Source organism: Triticum dicoccoides, chromosome 2B, assembly GCF_002162155.2.
Source record: "Triticum dicoccoides isolate Atlit2015 ecotype Zavitan chromosome 2B, WEW_v2.0, whole genome shotgun sequence".
NCBI classification, from domain to species: Eukaryota; Viridiplantae; Streptophyta; class Magnoliopsida; order Poales; family Poaceae; genus Triticum; species Triticum dicoccoides.
The window spans coordinates 4,108,176-4,135,581 of record NC_041383.1 but is presented as its reverse complement, the minus strand read 5'-3'; the positions used below and the strand labels follow the sequence as shown (position 1 = coordinate 4,135,581).

Here is a 27,406-nt window from a genome sequence, read left to right as displayed (position 1 = left end):
ATATATATATATATATATATATATATATATATATATATATATATATATATATATATATATTTCCGTGTACATGAACATTTCTATATATGTCTACATGTCCTTGATGCATCCACGTGGAATAGCTATCAGTTGTAGGTCAGAACTTCTACCTACAGTCATCCCAAATTTTTCAGACATATCCAATGACTCTGGACTTGCCCCACCAGGAAGCACCCAATCAAAGTGATAGAGCAGGTTTGCCAAAGTGATCTCTAAGGTTGACGCGCTGAATAGCATCCCAGGACATTGCCTTCGTCCAGCACCAAAGGGGGTGAATCCAAAGTGTGTCCCATTGTAATCTAAGTTGTTGTTCTCAAACCTCTCTGGCAAAAAGGCTTCAGGGTGTTTCCAATACTTTGGATCCCTAGAAACTGCAAAGACATTAATTAATATAGTGGCGCCTTTAAGCATCTCATAACCCATAATTTTACAATCCATTCTGGCCATGCGTGGGATTAGTGGAGCTGGTAGGTGCAACCTAAGAACCTCCTTAATGACCATTCGCATGTAGTGGAGGTTTCCAAGGTCACTATTTTTTATGATTGTTCAATCTTGACCTAATACTTTTCTTATCTCTAGTTGAGCCTTAAACATTGTTTCAGGATGACGGACGAGCTCTGACATAGCCCATTCAAAAATTGTTCCCGTGGTATCTGTGGCACCAGAAAATATATCCTGCAAATGAAAATTTAGGTACGTTAAATTAGCTCATACTTCTATATGCCACACTTATAATGAAACAATTTGTGAAACAAAATCTTTCATTTTAAAAAATTGTATGTGTTACTTTGAAGTGAACCAAAGGATTTTTTTTACATACTTTGAAGCCTAAATCCCCTTACAAATGATTTGAGAACATTTCGAGGCACTCAAGGCAAGTAACTTCTCTAGGTATGATATCATGTGAGGCCATATGCCTCCCCTTGGGTTACACTTGACAGAGAAAGAGGTGAAAGATCGCAATTGCAAAAATGAGACATTCAAGTTTATGAGGAATATGATTTCTGAGTGGTTTGATCAGGATGTTTGTTTATTCTTATAGAAAACATCACCACTTTATAGTGGACATAGGCATCTCTATAGTGGCAAAAGGAATAACAAACTTAATAAAGCAACATAGGTTATCTTCATGAGCTTTCACAAAATTCATAGCAGCGCATGATTTCCTCGATTGCTAATGATGTGATAAAACTTACAAAAACCCATTTCATGCTAGGAAAATATTGTGGAAGGGCTTATTACTCATGGGTTGCATCAAAAGACAAGGGATTCTCAAAATTGATTTTGGCGAGACTAATGACAATGTAAAGTGAATGTTCATTCCACAACCAATGTTTATGGAATCTTTCCCTTTATGTGATGTCACTTGAAGGTAAAATGTGTGCAAGGTGGGTTCTTTGGTGTGAAAATCAATGATGATAAAGAACATTACTTCCAAGAATAAAAAGATCTCCATCAAGGGTTCTTTATTTTCACTAGTGTCGCTCAACATTATGGCGGATATGTTGGTTGCAATATTAAAAGAAAGAAGGATTAAGGTCAAAGCCATGGTGTTCCACCCAGGGGGGTCATGATAGAATATATGTACTCATTATGAGGTTCATACCCTTATATTGCTACACCATGATAATGGATAGACAAATAGCATGGCGTTCGTGTTATGAGTTTCTTTGAAAATACTTAACAGTAAAGATTATAATTTTCCACAAGGGTGAAATCTATAAAGCTAACGGATATAATGTGTGGACAACATCAATGTCTAGGTCTTTGGTTTGTCAAGTATGTTTTTTTCCTTATATTATCTTGTATTTGGATCTGCTACACGTGTCTTCGCAATAGTGATTGGAAAGCAAAAGACCGGGTTGAATTCATTCAAACTATCATTCACGTGTTTATGAGGTCATTTGAATCTTATCGAATGTTACCACAGTTTCTGGGGGGTCATCAAAATTTCCGGTAACTGGTGGGTTACCAGAAATTCTGAGCAGAAAGAAATAATCTTGAAATGTATGACATAGATAATGTTAACTAAATGGTTAATGATTTAAGTTTGTCAGAACAAAAGTAATCAATATTCCTATCTCGTGTCATATGCAAAATTTGTGCCGTTGTTTGCATCAGCTACCAGTAAAAAAAAGTTTCTTTTGTTAAAAATACTCACAAATAAGACGGCGCATATGCTCTCTGTGGTTAGAGGGAATGCCAATGAATCATCGTTCTGTAGTCTGAGCAGCACGTCCAGCAGGTCCTCGTCGTGGGTGCTTGAGGCGCCATGACCAGTAGCTCGCGCGGCCTTGCGCTCCTCGATCACGTTGGCGATGATGCATTGCATGTGGCTGTAGCTCCTCTTCATGCACCGCGCCAGAAGCTGAGCCACCGTGCCAACCGTGACGACGGGAAGAGATCGACGAGGCAGAAGCCGCCTAGCAGGGTGAGCACCACATCTAGCTCGCGGATGTACTCGTCCTGCTGTGTGAACCTGCCGCCGAACACTGCCTGCGACACGACGTTGTTGAGCTCCATCATCTTCTCGCTGATGTTGATGCTGTCGCCGGACGCCGCAGCAGTGGCGATGTCGGCCAGGAGGTTGCCAACCTCCTCTGGCCGGATGCTCTCCATGCGCCTGACCTGCATGGAGCTGAGCAGCTCCACAATGCAGACCTTGCGCATCTGGCGCCAGTGGTCGCAGTAGGGGGCGAAGATGATGCCCCTGCCGCCACAGCCGGCGATGTCCTGCGTCGGCGTGCCCGGCCTGGTTGCGAACGCGAGGTCGTTGGTCTTCATCACCTGCGCCACCGCCTCGGCGCTGGAGATCACCACGGCTTCGACCTCGCCTAGCTTGAGGTGCATCATTGGCCCGTATCGGCGACACAGCTGCGTGATTTTCCGGTGTGGGACGAGGCTAACGACGTGGTGGAGGCTGCCGATTATCGGGAGTGTCCATGGCCCTGGCGGCAGCTGGTGCTTCTGTGGCTTGTTCTTGCCGCCGGCGCCGGCGAGCTTGAGAAGCCAAAGGGCAAGCGGCGTGCCTAGTGCAATGAAACACAAGCTGAACCACCCCTCCATGGCAGGCAGCTTTGCAAGTGCAGTGGTAGTGGTACTGATAACTTACATGTCTGGACTCTGCAGGTATATATAAATGTATAAAAGCATGCATGTTCTTTGCAGGCGACAGAGGAGCTTTCTCTCTCTGGCTGCTAAGTGAGTATACAGTATGAAAGTTTAGGCCGTTTTCTCTTGTCTGGCTACGAAGATTACAAATTGGTCTCAGCGATGGGGTTAGTACAAAAGGCATTACACGAATCAAACTCCACTTTCTACATTTCAAATCGATTTAGTTCTAATTTTATTTTCCCAGTAAAATTTCTCTATAGAAAAATATATTTAATGAGCTAATATGTAGGAGTACAACACAACCAAAATATATTTAATGATGTATATAATGGAACTAATTTGGGATTGTAAATTTTGACTTATAACAAAGCTCTGTGACTTTAAATAATTTATGGCGAAGAAAGAGAGAGCGGCGTTTGGATCCTGGCCTTAGATGAGCCCGGGTGTGAACAGTAAATTGGTCAAAAATAGTAAAAAAATTCAAAAAAATCATTTTTTCGTGATGAAAGATGCTTCAGTGCGAGATGTCCGTGCCAAATTTGGTGAAGTTTGGACATTTTAGGATCTGTTTGCAAAAAACAATCAAGCATTTGAGGAAGTTTGATGTTCTGCACTGTTCGGAGGTCGTTTTGTGTTTTTTGACATGGCTCATCGAATGTCCAAACTTCACCAAATTTAGCACGGGCATCATGAACTCAAGCATCTTGCACAAAAAAAAACAGAAGCTATGTGGTGAAGCTTCTGACTATTGGTCTGGTTTGGTTTGTGACTGCATCTTCCTTCAAAAAGCATAGAAGTTGTTTTTTCCGCCGGACGTATCTTTTAATACTAAAACATACATGCTCTTTTTCTGGCGGCTATGTGGCGAAGCTTCCGGCAGAGAAGGTTTCTCTATTCTGGCTGCTAGCTGCGTATGAAAGTTTGGGCCGCTTTCTCTTCTCTGGCTGCTAACTGAGTATGAAAGTTTGGGCTGCTAAGATTGCAAATTGGTCTCCCTAGGTTAGGCTGGTCACAGTGGGGAGGAACTTAGGAGTAACATCACACACTTCAATACAACTTTGCTTATGTGGCACGTATTTAGTGAAGAGAGAGGTGCTTGTGGTAACTAGCTAAGTTACCGGAACATCACACACTTCAATAAACAATGAGTCTATAACCTAATAAATACATCGTTGCATGACACTACATAGATGTTCCTACCCATTATGGTGGTAGTAACATAGTCTAGGGAAATGTGAAGTTACTAGCTTATGTTCTTGCCCATTGTGACCAGCCTTAGACTAGCCACAATGGAGAGTAACATACAGTAGTAACATACACATATCCCTAGACTATGTTACTACCTCAATAGTGGATAGTAACATAAGTGTGGTAACATGCAAAGCTTCATTTATTAGGTTATAGACTCATATTGCATTGGGACATGTGATGTTACAGTAACTAGCTAAGTTACTAGTACTACATCTCTCCTCATTAACTCACTGCCACATAAGCAAATTTGCTGAGTTGGACTCGATGTTACTACCGAAGTTACTCCCACTGTGGCTAGTCTTAGTGCAAAAGTCATTAGAAGCATCGAACTCCACTTTCTCCATTTCAAAGTAATCGAAGTTCTTGTGTTTTCCCTTGTTAAATTTCTCTGTAGAAAAGTTCATGAGCTAATCAATGTTTTAAATAGCGGGCTATGGAAAATAGTGACGGGCCTCCAAATCAGCTATAGCGGAGCTCTAGCCGGCTATTTAAAACTATGGAGCTAATACATACAACACGACCAAAGTACATTTGATGATGATGGTAAATTATGCCTGATAGCAAACCTATGAATTTATATAATTTAGAGCGAAGAAAGAGGTCTAGTATTGTACACTATTTTTGTCATCAGCAATCTAGCCGCGAATAATTTAAATTTTGTCATACTATCTTTAAATTTTGTCATCAACAATCTAGCCGCCACCAATTTAGTTCTCTACACCAATAAGTCTCTACTTGTATATAGTTGCATACACTAGGCAGTTCATGAGTCAGCAGGTCCAGAGTCTTAACAGAACTTGTAGGTGGTCACATAAATATACCGGGTCTCACTCCAAGCTGCACTTGCTAACAGCTTGGAGCCTGCCATGGAGGGCTGGTTAAGTTTGTGTTCCATAGCTCTATGCACGCTTGTGGCCCTCTGGTTTCGCAAGCTCTCCGGGGGCAAGAGAAAGCCACAGCTGCCTCCTGGGCCATGGACTCTTCCCTTCATCGGCAGCCTCCACCACGTCGCCAGCATGCTCCCGCACCGCAAGATGATGGAGATGTCTTGACGGCATGGGCTGCTGATGCACCTTATGCTCGGCGAGGTCCCAACGGTGATCGTCTCCAGCGCCGAGGCGGCGGCGCTGGTGATGAAGACCAATGACCTTGCCTTTGCTGGCCGGCCTCGCAGCGCGACGCTGGACATCTTCGGCTGCGGCGAGAGAGGCATCGTCTTCGCCCCCTACGGTGACCCATGGCGCCAGATGCGCAAGGTCTGCACCGTGAAGCTCCTCAGCTCCAAGCAGGTGAGGCGTATGGACGGTATCAGGCCAGACCAGGTGGGCAGCCTTCTCCATTATGTCGCGGACGCGGCATCCACGGGTGTCGTCGTCAACGTCAGCGAGAAGGTGATGGCGCTCAGCAACGACGTGGTGTAGCGGGCGGTGTTTGGCGGCAAGTTCCCGCAGCAGGAGGAGTACCTCCGGGAGCTAGATGAGGCGTTCGTGCTGCTAGGTGGTTTCTGCCTCGTCGACCTCTTCCCATCATCGCGGCTGGTGCGGTGGCTGAGCAAGGGAGAGCACCACATGAGGAGGAGCTATGGCCACATCCAACGTATCAACGCCGATGTCATTGAGGGGCGTAAGGCGGCGCGAGCTGCCACACAGGACGGTGCCTCCAGCACCGACGATGATGACTTGCTGGACGTGCTACTCAGGCTGCAGGAGAAGGACGCGTTCACATTCCCTATGACCACGGAGAGTATAGGTGCCGTCTTATTTGTGAGTAATTTTCTTTATGCTTCTTATTAATCTACCGATGTCATATCATATCTGCAAAGTTTTAATGCAAAAAAGCTAGCTTCATCATTTCATAAATCTATTAGTCTCAACTTGTTTCATAGATTTATAAATGTAAATTATTGTATCTGAAATTGATTATTTGTTGCGTACTACTATATATGTAGAAACAATATATAAACATACATACCACAACAATATTTTTCAGGACATATTTGCAGGTGCCACACAGACCACGGGAGTTGCCTTGGAGTGGGCAATGGCTGAGCTCGTCCGTCATCCCGAAGCCATGGCCAAAGCACAGCTTGAGATCCGAGAGGTGCTAGGTCAAGGCCGAGCTGTGATTACTAATAGTGACCTCGCTGAACTCCACTACATGCGGATGATCATTAAGGAGGTTCTTAGACTGCATCCACCAGGTCCTTTGATCCCCCATAGGGTCAGGGAAGACTGTAAAGTTATGGGTTTTGACATGCTTGAAGGCACCAATGTATACATTAACGCGTTTGCAGTTTCGAGGGATCCAAATTGTTGGGAAAGTCCTGAAGAGTTTAAGCCTGAAAGGTTTGAGAACAATAACATGGATTACAATGGGACATACTTTGAATTCACCCCCTTCGGTGCTGGTCGGAGGCAGTGCCCTGGGATACTTTTCGGCACGTCAACTATGGAGATCGCCTTGGAAAATCTTCTCTACCACTTCGACTGGGTGCTTCCTGGCAAGGCAAGCCCGGAATTTTTGGACATGACCGAGAAATATGGGATCATCGTAGGAAGAAAATATGACCTACAATTGATACCTATTTTCCGTGGAGGTTTCCATGCCACATAGACATAGATGGTCGTGCATTGCCACATAGATATGTCTGTACTTTTGTTGATCTATACCAATATGTATCATTGCACCAATAAGAATAAAAGAACCTCGTTGAACTTGCAATATATTATGGTGGATGACGCAAACTATTGATTGTACCAAAACATGAAGTTTGCACTTTTTAAATTGCCCCTGGTGACGATGGGTTAGTTACTGTATTGATGCATGTTGTATGGACCAAATTTCAAACTAGTTTCATGGTCTGATATCCTCCGTGTAAAATGCAAGGACTGACCTATAATTTCTTCTTATTTTTTCTTTTGGGTCCTTTTGGAAGATGTACTGCTAGGTTTATCAAATGAGATCTGGTTCCTTTGGACCGACTTTGCTAACAGTAATGGTCTCGGCCAAGCATTCATGGGTGCGTCTAACGTGCAAGCAGCACTAGGTTACTGACTTGGCATGCTGTAGGCCAAATGTAGCTTGATGTTTTTCTATTCTCTGAGCTTTTGCACTGTTCACATCTGGTTTAGTCTACGGACCAACTTTTTCTCATAAAATAAACTGGTTTTTTTATTATGAATCAAAAGGAAATGTGAGCCCTATTGATAAGATTTTACAGAAAAACAATTATCTCGGTCATTCATTTTCTGAACGGACTACGGTAATCTCTTGCCACATTTTTGGGGCTAGTGGTGTATCCACTATACTGAGACTCTATTACTCCATAGTCTATAGACCATAAGCAATTACTCTCTCTTTTCAGTCTGCTCTCACTTTCAGTATCACTAATTTGTTGTAAAAATCCGCTATCCTTGAACTCTGTAATCATCTCTGCGGGCTGCAGTGGCAACTAATATACAGTGTCATCTTCCTAACTCCCACCTCATTAAGTATGTCGCTTTTTTTTTAGAAAAGGAGGATGACCCCCGGCCTTTGCATCTGGGCGATGCATACGGCCACTTTATTAGTTATTCTCACAGGACCTTACAAAGTAATAAAGCAGTAAGACTAAAGCCGCCGTCTAAGCAACAAACTATCGCTACACCTATCCAGTTGATGACGGGGCACAGATAGCCTGGGCCGAACAGACATAGCAGCCAAACCTAACATCTAAGACCTGAGGTCCCATCCAGGACGCCTGCCGGGCATGGGTCTCACCGGTCCGGCGTGCACTCAGAGGCCGCCGCCACCAACTGCCACCGCTCCATCTTCAGAACTGTACTGATGCATCAACCTTGCTCGGTCCAGCTATCGTCGACGCCACCAAGGCGCCCAACGGCACCTCCTCCCTGCACGCAAACAGCTGAGCACGTCGCAGTCGCCACTGATACACCTCAGCACCATGCTGCCAATTACCACCAGCCGACACAGCTTGAAGTCTTTGGAAGATCTGTCGTGCGTAGCACGTGCCGACCAGGCATGACAAGGCGTAGCACCTGTCGGTCAGGCATGACTTGACATCTCCACCGAAGCTCCGTGCAAGACGAAGCCGCTCCACCTCCAGCCTCTCTGAACGGGAGCACCCCAGGAAGACACAGCGAAGAGTTGAGCACCACCATCACCATGAGAGCCAGACCTAGCCGACCGCCATGGCGAAGTGACACCACTAAAGAGAGAACCGCCGCCATCAGGAACGCCAAGAACGCGCTGCAACTGTCCCACCTCCCTGCGGACCCAAAGTGGCGCCTTCAAGAAGGTGACGGAGCCGGGCACCGCCGCCACCCAACCAAAGTTGTGGGTTTTCACCCGGGTGCAGGGGGAGGACGAGGGGGAGGGAGCTGGACCTCGAAGCCGCCTTCAAGAAGGAAACAACGCCTCGAGCACCGCCGGTGTCGTGGCCGCCGCAGCCGGCCAAGAAATTACTCCGATCCAGAGCTCCCAACCCCACATCCACGCAGTCAGCCACCGGATCTGGCCGGACTGATGAGGAAGCAGCAGCATGGGTGCACCGTCTTTAGATCTGGCGAAGGAGAGCGGCAGGGGATCCCTCCACGCGGCGCCCGCATCCATCGCCAACTCGCCTCCCGCACGGCTGAGTAGACGCGGCCCTCAACCCCGGTGAGCGCCGCCCGCTGCCGGGACGACACCGCCCTCACCAGCAGAGGCCGCCGCCTCAAACCCTAGGCCCGAACCTGAGCGGCGTCGCGACTGAGGGCCTCGCCGCCACCCTCATCGGCGGCCACGCGGGGGACCCGGCGCCCGTCTCCGGCGGCGGCGAGGAAAGGAATCGAGAAGGGGGGAGGCGGACGGGGAGGTTGGTCGCCCCCGAGTCGCTCTCGAGAGGGCGGCGGGAGGGACGGGACCTACGTAGTTGGCCGCCCTAAGTATGTCGCTTAGTGACGCATCTTAAGTCACATGGCTTTCTTGTTACTCCCTCCTGTCCCTTTTAGTCCGCATATAAGTTTTGTCCGAATCAAAATATCTCTACCTTGACTAAACTTATAAAAAAAGTATTAACATTCACAATGTCAAATCAACATTGTTAGATTCATTATGAAATGTAGTTTCATAATATATATATTTGGTATTGTAGATGTTGATACTTTTTAATATAAATTTGGCCAAACTTTGCAAAGTTTGACTTGAGACAAATCTAATATGGGGAGTAAAAAGGACCTGAGGAAGTACTTAATCGCATAGGCCCAACACTTGTTATCTCTCTCTCTCTCTCTCTCTCTCTCTCTCTCTCTCTCTCTCTCTCTCTCTCTCTCTCTCTCTCTCTCTCTCTCCTTTCTTGTTTAATTGTCCACCAAGCTGATAGTGCTGCTCAATGCATCATGGGCAGACCACTAACAGACAGTATGCTACCACTTATCATATTTTAATTCTATCTTTCTTTGTTTAGATCTATGGTAAAATGTGATTGCTAGGTTGGGTTGGTGGACATGGAACAAGATATCTATGGCCCTAACTCAAAGAAGGCGCATTCAAATATTTATGTACTTCTTGTGTCAAAGCACACCTATATTTCTCAACAAATTTATTAAATCTTTTACTTGCCACCGCAAATGACTATTTGAATGGTGACTGCCGTGTCAATCTTAATACCATACTATTGAGTGGTGACTGCCGTGTGATGTTTTCATCCGTATATCTAAATAAAACATTATAGTTGAATGTGACTCCGCCGGCTGCTAACAAAGCAACAAACATGAATGCATCCGCGCAATTATTGAACAGATTGTCTTGAACTCGCGTGCATCCCACCAACATTTGTCCGGCTGCTAACATGCGCCATGCATGCATCTAATGCGTGTCACACCCACAGAGTACGTGCAAGATATATCTGATTACTATAGCTATGCATTGTCACGCCCATGATTGATCTGTGCCTTTCTGGTAATCTAGCCTTGCAAAGTTTTGGTTCGAGCGGCTGTTGTGAAACAACTATGCAATCTAGGCAGCATTGCCTTTGGCCTAGTATCAATCCTACGAAGATAACGCTAAAACTTGTTAAAAGAAAGCACTATCGTACTCGAACTATGACGTAAAACCTACATATTCCATTAAACTAATAAATCAGGCAAAACATTGATTACTAACTGAACTACAAGACCTAAAAAATAGCAAAAGAAAGCTACATTTTAGTTATGAATGCTAGCTACCAGGAATTTGTTGTTTTAATTGATTTTTAATTTTGTCACATACTCTATCAGATTTACAGGAATACATATGATGTTTTTGATATTGCGCCGACGTTAGAAGTCAATTTGACGCCTAGTTTTGCCTCCTACGTATATGCATAATGTTCGGTCATAGATAATTTTATTTAGGGCTAGTTTGGTTACTATCCTGGACACCACGCCTGAAGAATATTGCTGCCTGGGAATTTGCTCTTTCGTGCCTGGTCAGGCAAGCTAGGCAGAGATGCGTTTGGTTCGTACCTGGACTGGTGTACTCGTATTAAGGAATAAATGTCCGCACAAAAACTAAAGACAGTCCTATTGCTTGGCACAAGTCCCTATACTAGTGTTAGAGGCTAGGCAGCTATTAGCCGGTGCGCAGGCCCCGGAAGTCGGAAGCCTGGTAGGCTAATGAAGATGCCTGGTTATCCAGGCCCGGGCATTACGATCTTTTCCAGGAACTAAACAAACTCCGCCCAGGAAGATCACATGCGTGCACCAGGCCAGGCTTGAAACAACGAGGACGCAAACCAAACTGATCCTTAGAGCTTTCTAGTGGCACAACACAGAGTCTTTTCCTATTCTTTTTCCTCACATCCTCACCATGGGTTCGAGTGTAGGCTGCCTGGTAGTTGTCCTTTATTTCTCTTCTTTTTCCCCGCTTAGACCCGTGGCCATCTGAATAGGAGTTAGCTCACCCTCGCGAGGCCAAATTTAGATTCATTGCGCAATGTGATTGCTAGCTTTGTTTGGCAGAGATGGAGGATTATCCTGTCAACTTAAAGGAGGCCCTTACGAATAATTTATGTTCCTCTTGTGTCTGAACGCAACTACATTTCCAAAGGTAGCAACACATTAAATTACTCATATACAATTAATTAGGATGGTACAAAGTGTGCGGGCACGCAGGGAGGTGAGACATGTCTATCTAATCTAATGGTTGACGTCCGACAGTCCGGTGACGTTTTCGACCATATATATTATCCTCTAATAATACATTGTAGTTGAAGGTGACTCCTATCGGCTGCTAAAAATGGAGTATGAATGCACGCATGGATCTTGAACTAGTGGGGCACAACATAAAGATGTCATGGCCTGTATACTAAAAATGATTCAACCGGCTGCTAACATTCCTAGTGAAGAGCAGATCTTAAAGTCGATCTAGTGGACGTCGCACCGAATTCCCAGTATGCACAAGATCATATACCAGATTCCTCCTGCTGCTACTTGACGGTGAGAAACGTAAATGCATGCATGCGTTGAGTGGTCACAGCTACGTAAAGATAGGCCTGATTGTCACACTCACGATGGTATGTGCCGTATACTATTCCAACTGGTGCGACTGCTATGAAAAGTGGATGCAATCTAGACGATGTTGTCTTTGACAAAGTATCAATCATATATATAAAGATAACAATAACACATGTGGCAAGAGAAGCAGTGCACAAAGTACACCGCGTACATGTCCTTTTCCTTGTAGCCTGTTTGTGATCTCATAATTAAGCACCACACGTCCAAACGAAAAGAAACCCACCTACTCGGCCTATGCTGAGAAACTGGCACATTGCATTATGCTGATAAACCAAACAAAAGAACGGTTACCAAACGATAGATGAAGTAATTTTCACAAACACAACCACAACAGACATGCAAAATAGGAACCAGTACCAAATTACCTGCACAACGGCTTCATCTTAGAGAAAACTAAAACTTTTGAATTCCTGCTCCAATAGTTCTGTAGGAGACAAAATCTGCTAAATCGAGGGTGAAGAAAAGCCCCGTCATGGTTACGCCATGTCAAAGTTTCCCTCTTTCCATCCCTTTCTCTGCACCCAAACCGGTCGAATGGCTGAGCCAGACCAGCCTAAGTCTCACCGACCCGTCCCATGGACTCGCAATGGCTTAAGCTGCACCAGGTTGCACCTTCACCTGACTCGTGCACCAGCAATGGTTGCCCTCATATAGATACGCTTAGGGGCAAGTATTTGAAGGAGGCGGCGACAACTATGGAGAAAATGAACATAGATAAATCATCTCCAATACGTGATTTAAAATATAGTAGAGGCGCAAGGAAAATGCTCTTTATGACATTTTGACATAAAAACGGTGCTCCAACAGCTGCCCAATCTCTATATTTTTGTGGTCCTAATTAGAGGCAGACCTAAAATACACCCTCTTGTGCTGCAAATATACAACACCATGCGCAAGTCTCGCGAAACAAAAACGCAGCTGCGTGCAGTCAAACCACCATCCGGAACATTCCCTTAGGTAAACATGCAAAAATGCCTCCCCTCCCACTCCGCTGCTGCTACCAAATCAGTTCGTATCCGGACGCTTCTGGCCAAAGACGCCACCACTGTACTGCCTCGAAGTCATATCCACCGCGCCCTCTGTCGCTCGGACTGCCGCACCACCGCAACTACTGAATGGCAACGAGCCGTCGTACCGACCAATACAAATCGCCGGTCCTACCGCCTCACCTCCCGACTGCCGGATCAACCGGCCCAGGCGGTAAATCCTCAACTATGCCTTAGTCTCGAGAGAATCGGCCGCCACCGCTGCCGAGCCAACGATGCTATAAGATCCATGAGTGACTGCTATAAGATCCATGAAACTTCAATGCTATGAAACATCGCTGCAATCTGCGGGCCGTTGTCTTTGACCATGGATAAATGTTCCCGAAGGTACCTCATGTGTGTGCTTGTCTTTTTATTTAGCAAAAAATGTTTCATCTTCATCTTCAGCAAATAAAAACTCTTGAATTCCCGCCCCATCTGGAATAGGGCACAAAGTTTATTCAACACACCATGAACGAAAATCACTACCATGGTTTACTAGACCACATAATCCTGAAAACCAAATCAACATAGAAGGACAAATTAAGGAGAAGGAGAACTAGTATTTCGCAAGGCGCTGGTGTTGTTGACATAGTCAAGAAAAAAAGACCTCAAAGAAGAGCTATAATATTTGCATCTCCCAACCTCACGACATAGTAGAGGCGATGGATCATAGGTAAAAACAGTTAAGATCTTGGACCGGGCAGCTATGGTTAGGTAGGGGGAGTTGCCGTCAAGCTATGATACTTTAATAACATGGAATAATGATGGTAATGAATGCAAGCCCTAATTTATTAGTGTTAGCTATCTAGAGTTCTTTTGTACTCCCTGGGTCTCTAATGGTGGAGCAGGCACATGTGACTACCTATCATTCCTCTGCAGGAAGCGGCAGCAAGCACCACACACAGTTCAATCATGGAGTAGAATAGCAACATTTTCTATGTACTCATTTTTCAGTTTATAAGGCCCCCATGTACTGATTAATCATCAATTCGACCAACATAATGCTAGGATTATATCACAAGAAAAATATTCCATAGAAAACTTCTAAAGATATACCATTTATGATATACATTTGGTGTTACTTTGATTAAATGATTAATTTAGGGATACACTTGGGCCTTATAAATCGAAAGAGGGACTATCTAGTATAATTCGCCTGGCTGCTAATACGCATCATGCATTCATCTTAAACTCGATGTAGTATAATCGAAAAATGATGTACAATGGATTATTGGCTCTATGCATAAGAGACCTGCATGCATGATGAGTGATCACAACAATTGGCATAAGTGTTTTGCTGACTATACATTGTCACGCCAATTGCATGCGTTGAGCTAACTCTGTAATGCTCCGGGTGCGGCTGCTATGAGATGCAATCTAGCGGCTGCCATGGTCTTTGACCAACGATCCATCCTATGAAGATAAATATAATACATGCGACAAGAAATACATTACTGAAAGTAAACATTGATTTAACTTTGGCAGGTCCATTATTTTTCTTTGTACATTCTACACAAATTAAAATAGTTTTGAATTATTATTTTTACATGCTCTATCATGTTTAAATTAGTTTGATATTTTGGATTACAACACAAGTTTAATGTAAATTTGGCAACCAGTTTTTCTCTATTAAGTATATGTACAACGAACAACTGCACCCAGAAAGGGCTGGAATATTCTGATCTGAGGTACATCTGAACAGCCAAAAAATAAGATACATATTCAAGTTTCAAAATAAATGAATACAAAACATTCATGTATATAGAGGATGGTTACAAGTATGTGGATGTAAATTCTGAACATAAACATGAGAATACTATGTGACATATAAAAACCAGACATAATGGCTAAGGAACAATGCAAGTCACAAGTATAGCAAGCTAAAATAGATTTCTCCACGTTGAAAATTGATGCTTTTATGCCCGTCAATCGGGTGAGTCTAAAGGCACTACATGATAATCAACTGGAAGGTAGGTAGATTAGGTAGTGCATGCAGTCACCTTTATAGTTCGGCCGGCCGGCTGCTAACGATGAGAAATATGCATGGACCTGCCATTGCGTGGACATTATTTAAAGGCCTCACGCACACATTCTCCTTCCTACCCAAACAAAGCTATCTATAGCCCAAGCTACTAAATCTTTGAAGCAAAGAAGCAACGGTTAATTTCCATGGCGTCCGGCAATGCTGCTACTCCTGCGTTCAGCTACGAGCCCTCACTATGGATCGACTTCTTTGCTGGATATGAGCCACCGCCATTACAGGTATACAATAAAAGCTAACAATTTATGGCACAAAATGTCACCATGCACAAAGGTATTTATTTCTAACTATTGTATGCATATTTGTACTAGTATCTACTACTCCGGCCAACGTTAGGCCAGCCCAAGAGGTGCCAAAATGTACACCATGCACCCACTACTTGCAGGCCCAAGTAGGAACACATTTCTAATTACCATCCATGCTCCTCTAGAGATCCATGTCAACCGGTTGCTTATCGTGTGTACATCACTAGTCAACACTTCTTATAGTATCTGAATATGTGTATAGACTTTATATTTCACATATCCAGCGGCACAGATTTGTCATATTCAGATGTCTACTTTGTATATCATCAACACCATTCATAGTCATAAGTAAATCGTCTTGTGTAACTCCATGCTTGAGCGGAAGCAACTTGAAACCACATGCATGCTTTTGAAATTAAATATGCTGGCCATGACCGACACCCTTAAAAGATACATGTGGGTAGCCTTTGGTTGGCATATGTTGGAAAGTTGGGCTCAGTGAAAGGGTATATGGTTATTCTACACAGTCATGTACTTTTGGTCCATTTTCTTTCACTCGAGATACGAGTTGTTCGATTTGTTTTCAACTATTTTTGGTTTTGGCGACCATTTTTTTTACCTAGCTAACCCTGGTCCCTTTTGGTTAATTAAAAATGTTCAATGCTTGCATTGCAGAAATCCAAGGAGTGGATGACGCTTAGGGCAAAAAAACTGAAGGAAGACATATGTATGTTGTTTAAAACCAGCAATGACACAGTGGTAAAAATGTCCTTAGTGGATACACTACAACATCTCGGAATCGCTCACCTCTTTGAAGACCAAATTAATACCGCTATGAGGCAAATCCTGAAGAGTGAATTTAGTAACTACAACCTCTATGAAGTTGCCCTTCGGTTTCGCTTGCTGAGGGAACATGGACACTGGGTATCTCCAGGTATATATAATCCTAACAATTTTTTCTTGTTATACATAGTTGGTTATGAAAAATTATGAAAGAAAAATCATGACGTGCAAATTTTTAACTGGCTAAGAAATTGAGTTATCAATATTAGATTGGTAACCTTATTTGTAAAATATTTCATAATATGGATGACATGTCTACAACAATAGAAGCTCCATTGACAATGTGGTCACGAGAACACCAACATTTATTTATCGATTTACAGATGTTTTCAATCGATTCAAAAGTGAAGATGGAAGCTTCATCAATGATATAACAAATGAACCCAGGACACTATTATGTCTATACAATGCATCTCATCTTCTAATTCATGGTGAGCCAGCACTCGAAGAAGCCATAACTTTTGCAAGGCGTTATCTTGAGTCATGTAGTGGTAGTTTAAAGACCCCACTAGCTCAACAAGTCCAACTGCCCTTCACATACCAATGCCAAGGACAAATAAGAGGGTGGAAATGCTACATTATATCCTAGAGTACGAACAAGAGGAGCATAACCCGATCCTACTGGAGCTTGCCAAATTGGATTTCAACCTTCAGCAAAATGTTCACTTGAAGGAGCTCAAAGCTATTACCAGGTATGTTATATATCTTTCTCATATAAACAGAAGAGATAACCCAGTAATGATTCATGGGTGGTTGCCCTCGCATACTACATCTTCAAACAAACAAAAAACCAAAAGTCTAGTTACTACTACATTTCTAGTACTTAACGTCATTGAAATTAAGAGCTTACGTGGTTGCCTTTTTTGATCAATATGAGAATGCATATTCACTAATGGTTCATGATGCTTCAGTGTTTCATTAGTTTCTGTGCATTATAGGATAATGACATACATGGTGTAGTGATAGAGGAATGCACATGCTTTTAGTAATAATTGACCATTGTTCTTTTATCTCTTAATGGGGCTAGCGATGTTATATTCTATGTGGACTATATATTTACTAGTTCAGATAACATTGCTTAATTAATTCACAGGTGGTGGAAACATTTTTCCGGATATATCGAGCTAAGCTTTATCCGCGATCGTGTGGTGGAGGGTTATACATGGGCCTCTGTGTTGTACTATGACACAAAATTTGAGCTCACTCGAAGTATGATCACAAAGATGATTGTACTAATTACCACATTAGATGACATATATGACAACCATGCCACCCTAGAGGACAGTTGGAAGCTACATGAAGCAATACAAAGGTGAGATTGATTTAGCTCTACATTTTATCTCTCAAATTGTCAATGCATCTAATGTATATTCCACTAAGATAGCGATTCCATATCATATCAATATGTCCTTAGAATTACTCGCAACCACAGTCAATAAATATGTGCGCAACGTGATTTTTCCATGATGTTCAAAGTGATAAAGTAATTACGAACATGTATGTACTGGATAATAACTATTTTTAGTATTTAAGAAGAAGTAATTGAACACCCTGCATTGTCTTGACCATAAGAGTGCAATTCTAACAAGAAAAAAATGGTATACAAATAATGCTTCAAACCAGGAGCATATTACTATTCTTTGGATAATCACCCTGTCCAGAGGTGGACGAGCTGAATCCGATGGTGAACTATTGATTTTCCCGGTGCCCCCCACCCCCCTCCCCGCGCGCGGGCAGATCCACAGCTAAAATTCCATGTTGTTACGAATTTTTCATAAGTCTTAACATAATAGCACTCATTGGTACATACAAGTAATGAGCTAATGCTCACTACTATCTAGTTACAATTGCAATTTCAAATGAATATGTGATGCATGATTAGATTGTTATTTTATTAAAACAAACATATATGTCGCCATAATAAGAGGTGGATGAAAGAAAACCTAAATGCAGTAACGAATGAGATATATTGCCTATAATGAAATCTTGATGTCATGTTACACTATTTCCCTCATGGAGCAAAGTGAAACTAGTGGTTCTTAATGTGTTGAAGAAAGACGAAGAGTACAGAAAAATAAAAGGCTAGGTTAACATACAAACAAAGAATTGTCAAACTACGATAACTTGTCTTAAGATTGTTTTTGTGAAATGGCCTTCAAGATGGGATAAGAGCGCCGCTTTTCTCCTGCCGGAGTATTTGAAGAATTTCTATATGGAGATGCTGAGGACATTTGAGAATATTGAGGCTGAAATGCCAGCCAATACGAACTACGATATAGCACACCTGAAAAAAGCGGTAAGTTCATGTACCCTTTTCTGTCTTGTAAAAAACAACATATCACTCTGTGTGTGTGTGTGTATGGTTGTGCATCTCTCTCTCTCTCTCTCATTAATTTTGGGATTACATCTCTTTGTTTGTGTGCAGGTCCAAAATAACGTGACTGGTTACCTGCAAGAAGCGAAATGGTCACACGGGAACCACAAGCCAAGCTTTGTAGATCAGGTCAAGTTGACTAGTCTGAACATTGGTGTGCCAACGATATGTGTGAGTATGATGTCTGGAATGAGTGATGCAATGATGAAGACAGCACTCAAATGGGCTGCTAGTGTCCCAGATGTCGTCATATCAGTCGGGAAGATTTCCCGTTTCATGAATGATATCGGTGCATTTGAGGTATATATATAATATTTCAAAATTATTTTTTGCATGCATGTTACTTGCTCCTTTCACACATGTAAGAAGCTCAAGTTCAAGCATGTTGAGATATAATTTTGACCAACAATCTGAGTGCTAAAATGTGATTTATTTGACAAAAAAATCATAGTATGGATTATATTTCAAATTATTTTTTAGCACTGTCATTTTTGTGATGCTACCTTAACTTGATTGGTTTATTCTGTATAAATTTGTACACATCAAAATGTGTGGGCACCTATGGAAAAAGGGGGCAGGGCTCAGTTACCAAGTTTGTACTATCATTGTGAGTGCATGCAAGATTATTAAATTGATACATACTTACATAAAGATGATTATTGATGTCATCATACAGCGTCGTAAATGCAAGGGGGATCTGGAAAGCACTATAGAGTGTTACATCAATGAGTACAACGTGACAAGTGAAGTGGCCATTACCAAAATTGTTGCCCTGATAGAACAAGAATGGAAGACCCTGAACCAAGCTTGCTTTGAAAATCATCTTCTCCCTGCATTGCAGCAGTTCATTAGCTTAGTGATTAGCACAACATTTTTCTATGGTAACAGAAATGATATATACACGCACAACACACATATGCAGTGGACTATTGAGAGGCTCTTCCTGAAGAATATGTAAGCCTTGGCCCAATTCATCGTGTATTTGTTCCCTAGTTTTCACCATAGGAAGGGAAATGGTGATAAGCATGCATGTGATTCACTGATAATTTGTGAAATGCAACAGTGCAAGGAAGTTGTAGTAGTGCATTTTATTATGTCAAGGACTAAAACTTTATCTCGACTAAAACTTTATCTTATGTAAAGGACTAAACATATCGAGGTATGTTCGAGTTCGTCAGAGATTGAAAGAGCTGTGCATATATCAAACTTGACTACTCATGGATAAGCTTGCTCATACTTTTTTACATAGAGATATTATTTGACATAGCCAATGTCAGTCAGAATAAGATGAAAAATAATCTGATAGTCCAACAAGAGCAATGCAAACATGTACAGAGGTACAGACAAGACAACAGAGCAACAAAAACATTCTGGTTCAATAAAGGTGCTCTATATAATTATTACTATATACATTCCATGTGTATATCAAAATAGCTTTGAAGCGTGGCCATAGAAATCCCAGCAGCTGAAGGTCAAACTTTCTGCTTATGGTGATCCCAAATTTCTTATACATGTTCAGTGTCTCTTCAATTGGCTCGTTGGTAATTAGCACCAGCCAAATTGGTGGAGAAGATTTGCCAAGACAATCTTTACGGTGGTCATGCTGAACAGCGCCGAAAGAGGTGAATTCAAAATGTGTCCCATAATAATCCATATTATTCTCAAACCTCTCCGGCTTGAACGATCCCTCGCTCGCTTTCAGAGTCAATTGGCACAATCCAGGTTATGAGCTCAACGAAAAAAGGATTTTGTGAGATTGCTTGCAAAACCGCCTTGCGAGCGTCAGCGTTAGCGTACACTACAAGAAATAAGTCAACTTATGACCAACACTAGTGGTCACTGAAAGGTCACAAATTTCCATTTATGACCTTTTTGTGACCAAAAACAGAAGGTCAAAAGCTGGCCGTCGTAAACTGACTATAGCGACCTTTCTTCTGGAATGGTCAAAGACGTTACGACCAAAATATTCCTACTGTGGCGTTTTGGTCACTAGAAACCTCCCCCAGGCCACGTAGGCATCCAGCGTGGCAAGCTGATGTGGCACAAGATTCAGCCCGGTCCAATTCGATTTTCTACATGGGCCAAGCCCAACAATTCAGCCTATTTGTGTTTTTTTTCATCAATTTTTGGTCAGGATCATGGGCCAAGCCCAATATGGCAGCCTTTTTTATTGTTGGGCCACGGCCATTTTGGCTAAACAATTTCATTTCTTTTTTATTAAATGGGTCCACTAGTCAGATGGGTCCCAATTGTTAGGTTCTGGTAACAGGTTTCCATTTGTCAGGTAAGTAGGTCCCATCTATCAGACTCATATTCTTCATATTTCATGCAGTATTTAGATTCACAGAGACAAAAAACACACATAATACTTAAACAAGAGCAACCAGATCACATAATACAATACTTTACAAGCTCCATCCGTGCCATTGCAAAGGGCCATGTATAATACAATACTTTACAAGCTCTACAAGTGTAACATAGTACTACTTCACAAGCTCCTGGACTGGCTGGACTCTCTCATATTTCTATGCAACTTCAACAGGACAAAAACTTTGGTAGTCAGGGCTGGAACCATAATCAGATGAACAACACGCTGGACTCGCTCGACGGCGATAGTCAGGGCTGAGACCAAACAAAACAGCAACATGGCTTCCTCTGTCATCCTGTTACATGAATCAGAAAAGAATGAGAAAAACTGGGGCAAATATATTATGAACAGACCATTCAAGAACAGACCATTCAACATTCAGCTAGTACCATGCTTTTTGTTGTCGAGCTAGTTAAAATGAGATAGTAGTTCATATAAGAAACAGAGACACAATATGAATATGCATGGCACATATGCAGGTTGTGCAAAAAACTGCACTACAACACATTGCACCTAAAACAAAATACCATTCTACTATCACGACCATACATTCAACTGGTAAAATCTAACAATACTCGTCAGCACACGCATACTAAACTTCACAAAGGCAGGAGAGAATAAAGGGAACCAAAGAAGATACCTATGGATGATAGTGTCGACGATGATCTGGATTGAGTTAGCATTGATGAGGAAGTGGATGGTGTCCATGGTGTGCTTTAGATGCACACAGCCATGAGCTTCTTGCCGGTGTTGCATCCGTTCGCTCAATGATGGGTACCAATGCATCCAAGTAGAATAAAACCACCAACATTAACCTAAAGCAGAGCAAGTGTACAGCAAGTGTGAATGTGATACAGTAAAAAATTGCATGCTATGTACATCAAGTTAAAAGGCACAAGTTATACAGTAACCTAAAGCAGAGCAAGTGTACATCAAGTTGATAAAAAAATGCCCAGTCATGGCATTTGATTTCACAAGAGAAGAATGTGTAAGGTGCAATGTTGTGTACACTTTGTAATTCTATAATAATTTGTAGTGCACTGCGGCTAGAAGCCAGAGTACACTTGAAGCTACGAACTACGCAACAAGCCGGAAACTCCAACAACAAGAAGCAGAGTTGAGTTCCTAGCCATCAGACTAGACTGGAACTCCCAGCATTTGCCTCTTAAATTTTTATATAAAGTGAAAATTCCCAGCAAGGTAGATAGTGATCAACTTGCTGTACAACAAGTGCAGAGCAGCTACACAAGAAAAATACAAGCCCACTGATACTAGTTGTGCACTTGTTTCTTTCGTTCACCACTGATCTGGTCTGTAGTGAAACTGAAAGCACGGCCAAAAGAAGTTAAAAAATGTTATTAGTTGTAAGAGGATATAGATGCCACTAGATCTCAGAACAATATCAGATCAGGTTGTTGAAGACGTTGATGACGATGTTGTCGTTGGTGACGGCGTCGATCTGCGGCCCCGGGAACTGCATGTTGATCAGGATCCCCTGCACCGCCGCCAACATCAGCCCAAGAACAGAGCAAGAGGAAGAGTGCAATGCGGTGGGTTTCCATGGCCGGGCTTCATCCCGTCGCTTGTCGCTGTTCCTCCTGTCCTACCTGCAGAGACAAAGACGGGTGTGAGAGGGAGGGGGAGATTGATCCACCTGTAGTACTAGGATTACGCAGCAACTAGTAGCAGAACTAGCAAGAAATAACCAAATTGAGTGTACAGCAATATCATATGAATCCGCAACACAATCAAGCAACAGATGGGTAGAAGAACAGCTGCTGCATAAACCGTGAACTCCAGGTGGAGAAATAACCCTTTTCATGAGTATACTAAGCACTAATATGGGTTACAACTAGTTGATAACTAACACCGTGTAGACCATGATGTGAGTATACTAAGCACTCATATGAGTATTACCAAGGACTTCCATGACATTATTACCTCAAAGACATACTGGAAAATTAAAACTGCACTGTTTATGCCTCTGATCACATAAAAGCAGCTACCTCCCTTAACAAATTCACATCACTGTCAGTTTTGTGATATTGATGCATAAATAGCTCTAAGATCAAGTTAATAAATCTATTTAGAATGTAGTGTGTGCAGCAAGAAACTTGATTGAGAAACCATGCTCTATCTAGGCATAATACTCCTGATTGAGAAATTTGCACGGTTTCCAAATTCCTCGTCCTGCACACGAGTAGCTACAAATCCACCTGAAAGCTAGATAGCGCGACTTGCAGCAACCAAAACTAGGGAGCAGATGCCGTGTGTCTAGTAAGAAGAGGAGGAGCACGGAGACGAGGCCGTACCTTGGAGGCGCTCGCGGGGCTTCTCAAGGGCCTCGCGGAGGAACTGGTCGACCTACGTGACCGGATCGTCCCCGCGCGCGGGGTCCTGCTCCTGCGGTCGTCAGCGAGGTCGGGCGAGGAGGAGACCCGGCGCGCAGCGGGGAGGGCCGAGGGGGAGGTGGTGGAGGAGGAGAGGAGCAGGCGGCTCATGGCCCCATCGAGGCCGGCCGTCTCCCACGAGTCCGGCGCCGCGGCAGCAGCAGCCGTCGCGTCCTCCTCCATGCCTGCTGTGCGCGGACCGATCTGCTCGCGGCTGGCGAACTAGAAGCCGGTGAGGCGGCCGGCGGGGGAAGCGGCCATCGGGGGTCGGGGCTCGACGGCGAGATCTGGGGAGGCGCGCGGCGGGGGGCGAGCAAGCGAGCTGGCTAGGGTTTGGTCCTCTGGTCTGGATTTGCGGGGTGAGGTGGGGAAGAGGAGAGGGTGAGGGAGGGAGGGCACCGCCGCCGGCGACGGGAAGCAAGAGAGAGGGAGGCGGCGTCTATTTGGATCGGGGAGAGAGAGAGGGAGGGAGGCGGCGTCGATCTGGATCGGAGAGAGAGAGAGGATCTGAATCGGGGGCGGGAGGTAGGTGGCGGCTACGAGTGGATCTGAATCGGGGGAGAGAGGGCAGAGGAGTGGAGTTACGGTTTGGGTTGGCCCGATGAGGAGTGGAGTGAGAGACGTTGGATTCGCCTGGTATGGACGGTTCAGATCACATAGAGTGGGGTGATCCGTGAGAAGTTTTCTGATTGGTCCGAGAAATCTGTGATTTAAAATAATTTCCAAGTACTAAAGATAGAGCTATTTTGTGAAGCAACTATCAAAAATATTTTGCAAAAGGGCATTATACAAATTTTCTCTCAAGCTGGACCACATTTTATGGATGAGCACCAATTTGTATGCATTTCTGATCTTTCTAGCTATTTTTAATCATTTTTTGAGTGTCCCAACTGAGGACCTATAATATATTTGTTGCAAAATTGGACCAAATCATTTTTCTAAAATACTAGGCCATATTTAATTCAGAATTGACCAAATTATTGGGTGTAAAAAGTTTTGATCCACCTCTGGTGAAAAAGACAAATTTTCGCCGATTCAGCTGGAAGCGGGTCAAATTTGAACTGCGGATGCCTCATAGTTTGCTATTTATTTTTTACAAAAATCAATTATAGGTACAAAAGTATCTATTTAATCAGAGAAACACCAAAAAAATTCCAAGATTTAACCACTAGCTAGGAACGGTCATTCCCGCCATTTTGACCGCATTTTGAAACGGGCATAAAAAATTCAAAAAAAAATCAAAAAATTGGGAAACCTTCGCTTTGTGTCATTATATGTGGCCAAGTTCCCAGGAAAAATAACAAACTTGTAATACGACAATTATTTTAAAAAAGTGTTCTCAGAAATGAGCTATCATATCTGAAGATTCATGGCTTTCAAGCCAAATGATCAATCCTATGGCCACATTCATGGCATAGTTTGTTCAAATGATCTCATATGTGCACAAGGATGCATATTGCAATGGCAAACAATGTTGCCTAAGGGAGTTTTCATTTTCTTTGGACGAAAAAACCATTTTCCATTTTTTGAGTGCCCAACAGGAGGTTTTTTTGTGAAGGACCTCCCAAATAATTGTTGCCAAATTGGACCAAAACATTTTTATAAAATACTAGGCCATATTTAATGCACAATAGACAAAATGGTTGGGTGAAAAAAGTTTTGATCCACCTCTGATGAAAAAGACAAATTGTCGTCGATTCAGCTGGAAACAGGTCAAATTTGAACTGTAGCTGCCTCATAGTTTGCTCTTTATTTTTTCCACAAATCATTTCTAGGTACATAAGTATCTATTTAATCATAGAAACACCAAAAAAATTCCAAGATTCAACCACTAGCTAGGAACGGTCAAGCCCGCCGTTTTGACCGCATTTTCAAACGGGCATAAAAAATTCAAAAAAAATCAAAAAATTGGAAAACCTTTGCATTGTGTCATTATATGTGACCAAGTTTCCAGGAAAAATAATAAACTTGTAATACGGTAATTATTTTAAAAAAGTGTTCTCAGAAATGAGCTATCAAGTGTGAAGATTCATGGCTTTCAAGCCAAATGATCAATCTTATGGCCACATTCATGGCATAGTTTGTTCAAATGATCTCATATTGTGCACAAGGGTGCATATTGGAATAGCAAACAATGTTGCCTAAGGAAGTTTTCATTTTCGTTGGACGAAAAAACCATTTTCCATTTTTCAAGTGCCCCAAAGGAGGTTTTTTTGTGAAGGAACTACCAAATAATTGTTGCAAAATTGGACCAAATCATTTTTATAAAATACTAGGCCATATTTAATGCACAATTGACAAAATGGTCTGGTGTAAAATTTTTTGATCCACCTCTCATGAAAAAGGCAAATTTCTGCCGATTCAGTTGGAAGCGAGTCAAATTTGAACTGCAGCTGCCTCATAGTTTGCTATTTATTTTTCCAAAAATCATTTCTAGTTACATAAGGACCTATTTAATCATAAATACATGGTTTGGTGGCAATACGTCGAGGTTTGGGCGGTGGCCGAGGGCCCCAACTCTAGAGCGCGTAAACTCGCATGCCCGCCGCGTGGTCACCGCGTGACCGTGGCGTTGCCATGTGTTCTGGGCGGCCTAGGCATGTCTAGTGGGTTGGGCACTCCCCAGGTTGGTGCTAGGAAGAAAATTACAACATAAGATTCTCATGAGGAGACCAATCGATGCTTAAACATGAATTAGCAGCCAAGTGTTTGATTAGCGGTACGGGAAATGTACATGGCTAATGGGTGTGAGTTTTGGCTAAGGATGATCAGTTACTAAGAAGACCGTTTTCACAAATTTTCAGCTCAAAAGGAGGAGCCTAGGTGGTACTTGCTTTGCAAACCACCACACTGGACATAAATACGAATGTTGAAGCTCGGCTCAACATAATGAATGGATTGAGCTGGCATTTGGTGGAGGATGGTTATTTGGGCATAGGAAAGCATTGTAGAAAATGGATACTATTTGGACATGCCAAAGTGGTACTTCCTTCACAAACTGTTACTCTGAACAGAATAGGAAAATGAATATTTTTGAATTATTTTTGAACTAGGCAAGGAAGGTTTTTACATATTTGACGAAGGTATGACCCAAAGAATTTATGAGATTTTTTTGGGAATTTTGGGAATGACAGAAATATAGGTTGCTTCACAACCCAGGGCAAAAACTGCCACATGGACATGACACATAGGCAAAACTGATGAGGTGGCGCCTAGTCATAGCAACCGACCACAATTTACAAGGCTATGACCATCTATATTGGTCGTTAACAACTAGAAATAAGGCAGCGGACTAGCACTGTTAGCTTTATGACCATTTCATGTAAGGAAATTATGACCTTTCTGACCAAAATGGTCGCAATGGTTTAGGGTTTGGAGCCCCTCGAACAGCTTTTGACCAATTGGTCTCAAATGGTCATAAATCTATGACCAATTCTTCCAGGGTCACTGACAGAAGGTCATAAGTTGACATATTTCTTGTAGTGGTAAGCTCCTTCTCCCGATGGATATTTTTTGCGCATCTCCAATGGCGCCTTGGCCCTATTTTCTTCTTCGTCTATTGGGGAGTAACTTAGGATCTCGGGAAATTATAAAAAACAATAATGAAGATATTAGTGCCTGTAGGCATGTCATTGCCCATGATTTCACAGTCCTCTCTAGTCTCTCTTGCGACAAGCAGGAGAGTAGGAGGATGCAACCTAAACACCTCCTTGATGACCGTAAGCATGTAGTAAAGCTCACTGAGATCGGTACTCTTCATGATATACCAATCTTGGCCTGGCTCTTCCCGGACCTATAGATGTGCCTTAGCCATAGCGTCAGTGTTATTTTGGAAACAACGACATAGAATCAGGGTCGGTCCTGAGATTTTGAGGGCCCGGGGCGAAACTAAAACTCGGGGCCCCTTATAGTATAACTATCGTAACAATAATAATCAATATCTTTACGGTATCTGCCATCCTCCATTTCTCACTATCCTAAATGTGAGATAGATTATGGTAATGCAAAAAAGATCGGCTCCGCAATTTGCAGGAATATCCCTTATTCTCTCCAAGGCAGCTACAACCCTTCCCCATATCATACCAACAAATAAAGGGAATATACACTGGGTGAAACCTAACATATTTTTAGTAATATATCTAACAAAACCAGGTTTTTTTAAAAGTTTTTGAACAAGT

At 42.8% G+C, this 27,406-nt stretch overlaps 3 pseudogenes; 2 read left to right on the top strand and 1 right to left on the bottom strand.

Annotated features, from left to right (window-relative positions):
• Nucleotides 1-90: 90 nt before the first annotated feature.
• Nucleotides 91-3,105, bottom strand: LOC119366744 (annotated as a pseudogene).
• A 2,165-nt stretch (nt 3,106-5,270) lies between these two features.
• On the top strand, nt 5,271-7,017 carry LOC119366704 (annotated as a pseudogene).
• An 8,119-nt stretch (nt 7,018-15,136) lies between these two features.
• On the top strand, nt 15,137-19,428 carry LOC119366743 (annotated as a pseudogene).
• Nucleotides 19,429-27,406: the final 7,978 nt, after the last annotated feature.